This window comes from Vombatus ursinus, unplaced genomic scaffold (genome assembly GCF_900497805.2).
Source record: "Vombatus ursinus unplaced genomic scaffold, bare-nosed wombat genome assembly UNPS02014942.1, whole genome shotgun sequence".
Classification (NCBI taxonomy): Eukaryota; Metazoa; Chordata; class Mammalia; order Diprotodontia; family Vombatidae; genus Vombatus; species Vombatus ursinus.
The window spans coordinates 19,319,369-19,323,593 of record NW_020954720.1 but is presented as its reverse complement, the minus strand read 5'-3'; positions in this window follow the sequence as shown (position 1 = coordinate 19,323,593).

Sequence of the window (4,225 nt, the reverse complement as noted above, 5' to 3'; positions counted from 1 at the left end):
ACTGGATCACAGAGTATGTTGAAGGGGAAGGAAGAGTGGGGCTAAGATGTAAGAAGACTGGAAAGACAAGAAGATGTTAGGATTTAAACAGTTTCAAATAGCAAACAGAAGAGTTTACATTTGATCCCAGAGTTGATAAGAAACCACTGAAGTTTATTGTATAATGGAGTGCCATGGTCAAATCTAAATTTTTAGAAAAAATTATTTTGATAGTTGAGTAGAGTTTTGTCTTTTAATAAGCACAAATACATACATACATATATATATATTATAACCTTCAAATAAATTTACCCTATTTCTTTTTTATACCATCACCTATGATGCTCTATGGTAATTTGTTAATCAGTAAATAATCTTTTCTACTTGTAATTGATTTGTTTTCTTAAAATGACACTGTATTTGGAATGATACTGTCCATCATTACCATGCATCTTTTGGATGATAAAAGAAACATAGCTAGTGTTTCAAGGACTGCTTTGCCAGCACTGAAGGAAGGCTTTATTCTTTTCATTTTGTCCATTTTTTTCTTCATGCTGTTCTTCTCACTTTACACTACTCACTGTAAGCTTCCTGAAGCTGAAAGGTACAAATGTAAGATTCAAAGCACAATTGAGTTCATTCAAGAAGAGGTACTTTAAATCTTTTGAAGCCAAACAAATAAGGTATGTTATAATTAGTAAACACTGTACTACACAGTATTGTACAGATGCCAATACATAAATGTAATTTTAAATCCCAAAAAGCACCAATTGAAAAAACACTTTTATTTGTCAAAAGGTGAAGGATATAGAACCAGTGGAGTGAGATAAGCCCTGTTAGAATATCCAGTGCATCCCCCAGGTAGTTCCAACCCATACTGTGTTTACCTTAAGTCTGAATGTTTTCCCAATTCAGATTTTCAACACAACTCTTTTACTAAAACTGATTAAGTCAACATAATTGCCAGGAATGAATAGGGAGCAAAATCAAAAGGGTACAAGTCAAATAGGTATATGGCCCATAAAGGATACTGGAGAATATGTCTAGTTAGTGGACACTTCAGTACATTTATTTAAATTTTTACTATAATGCTTTTAAAATATATTTTGATACATGATGAATTATTAAGGTATTTAAGTTTAAAAAGTGAAATGCTCAAGGAAAAACAGAGAAAGTGTTACAGGTTAATCATTTTGAAGTGTAGGACATGAGAAGTAATTAGCACATGGGTTCTCGATCTTTTTGTATATGTGCTGGACCCATTTAGCAGTTTGGTAAATCTCAGAATAATGTTTCAAATGCTAAAATAAAATGAAAAGAATTACAATGGAAACCAAGTATGCCAAAGTGTAGTTATTATAATATATTTAATGGAAGTTTGAAGACCCCAAGTAAAGAATCTTTGGACAGAATAAGGTTTGTTTACATTATCATGGAAAGATTTTACTTTCTAGACTATAGACTTAAATTTAGGTTTTTAAGATCTATTTTGTATTGTCCTATTAAACATGCTTTTAAATGTTTTGTAATTTCATTAGTTTTTTATTCTACTTTTTAACTAATGGAAATTATCCATTCTTATTCAAAAACATTGTCCAATAAATGCAAGGAAGTTTGTTTATCTTTCCAAGTGAGCTTATAAACATTTCTTACAAACTGGAATGAATGTTCAGTTCACAAGAAATGTTGAAACCAACTTGACTCTGCTACTTCCTGACCTTGCTGACACTAGAGAAGGAAGATGTAGAATCTGACACTACTGAAGAGCATCTGTGCTAGGTCACAGTAGGAAGCAATGGTAAAGTTAGGACTTGCCACTCCATCCTCCAAGTTCACTGTTTTTCCATTATACCTCTAAACGTACACTGAATTTCTCTGACATTGAAGATTCTCAACAATAAAGAATTATCATACCTGTTCAGACATATGCCATACTACTCCATGCACTCTATGTCCCAGCCAAACTGAACTATTCCACTAACCCAGAAGTCGCTTGATTAAGTGGATAGAGCACTTGGAGTCAGAAATATGTGGCATTTACTAGCTATGTGACCATGGGCAGGTCAATTCACCTCCCCTAGCCTCAATTACTTCATAGGTAAAATAGAGATGATAATACCATCTACCTGGGGATTTAACTGAGGATTAAATGAGATAAGGTATATAAAGTGCTTTGTAAACCTTTAAAGCATCACAGAAATGCTAGACAGCTATTCATATATACTGTGATCTCAGAACACGAAGTCTTTCCTCAGCCTGATACTGATTCCTGGTGTACCCTTATTCCCCATTTAGTCTGCTAAATTGCTGTTCATCCTTTACAGATCAACTCAGATGCTAACTCCTTTATGTAGTCTTTCTTGATCTCAGTTTACCAACTGAGCTCCCCTGGCTCCAAGATCCCAACCCAGACCATACATTGCACTTTGTTTTGTACATTTCACTTGATCTATATCATTTGTGGTGTAACATTGTGTAATGTATCTGTTCTGTCGTTATCTTAACCCCTGACTAAAGTGTAAACTCCTCATGGGTAGGAACTAACTTGTAATCCAGGGCTCTGTATATGATAGACACTTAATAAATAGAATTCAAGCTTGTTTAGGAAAGGGGCTATGTGTTTGTCTTTGTTTCCCAGCATCCAGCAGAGTTCTTTGTGAATAGTAGACACCAGGTAGATATTTGTTAAGTAGAATGGAATTGAATAGAATTAATGTACCCAGTTTATTGTCCTAAGGGAATAATTTTTTCCTCTTTTCTGGTTTCTTTCCAACGCTGAAACTGTGAAACCACAGTCTCTACCTCTCACCACTGCATTGCTGTCATTGTTGTAACCTGGTTTTCCATGAACAGCATGTATTTTAGAATTACAAAACATTACAGAGGATGGTTTTGGGAAAAAATGGTTTGCTTGTTAAAGCTTTATTTTAGGAAGTAATAGGTGAGTCACTAATAAAAATAAATGTCAGTTTAGCAAATAAGTACAATAAGCAACCTATGATATTGCAGTGCCTAACAACTACATGTTTTCTTGGGAATAGACAACAAACAGACACCAAGTGGGCCAAAATTGACAGTACATAAACTACTGCTGCCCTGGGGCTGTACTATTATATGCACTCTTCTTCACTGGTGATAGTACTTGTATTTGATGAGTTCATGATGCTTCTTATTACTCTAACTTAAAAATAAGTAGTTGTCAACTTGCCAAAAAATTAAGTAAAAGAGTAAGTAGTGAATTTAAACAGTTGTGGCCAAGATGATGATGATTAAAAAAAGCTTAATTTAAACATTGTCCATTTTGTTTTTAAACAGTTATAGGAGATTTTACCTTTTGTTATCCTTTGTGTTCAAAGAGGACACTCCTAGACTAAATATTTCTGTCATTTTGCTACTAATGAAGATGGATTTGTACTACATCACTTGCATTCGCCTACTTGGACTATATTGTGACTAATAATATGCATTTCTGAGGTGCAAACCTGAGATTAAGAGCATATATTGGCAATAAGCAGAAAGAACAAAGATAACTGGATCATGGAAGTGTAACTAGTGCAAAGAGGACAGCCCCCCAATATTCTGGACCATGAACCATTCAGGTGGGTCACATGTAGTCAGGTAATGATGATGATGATGAGGATAATAGGAAGAAGAACGGGAGGAGGAGAATGAGAAGGAACAGGAGAAAAATGAACATTTATATAGCTCTTTGGGTTTGCAAAGAGCTTTACATAAGTTATCCCATTTGATTTGGTAATCAAATCATGTAACCCCTTAGTTACATATGAGGAAGCTGAAGCTGAGACAGGTTTAATAACTTTCCCAAGATCTTTTGTCTAATAAATGTTTGAGGCAGGATTTTAACTCAGAGTTTCCTGACTGAGTCCAGAACTCTGTCTTTGGACCACCTAATTACTTGTTTCAATGCTAGCATATTTAAGTTCAGTTCAGAATACAGAAATGGTATGGAAAAAACTCAAGGCCGTCCCTTGTTCAAATCCCCAAACTCCCCGTAACTAACGTCAAAGCTGTCAATTTTAAAGGAGTGACTCCAACTCAAAACAACAATAACAAGAATAACAATAATATTATTTTACAGTACATTAAGTTTTGCAAAGTTCTTTATATATGTTAACTCAGTGATACTCACAACAACCTGTAAGGTAGGTACTCTGGATCTTCCCATTTCTCATGTGAAGAAACTGAGACATAGAAAGGTAAATGACTTGTTTGGGATCACACATAT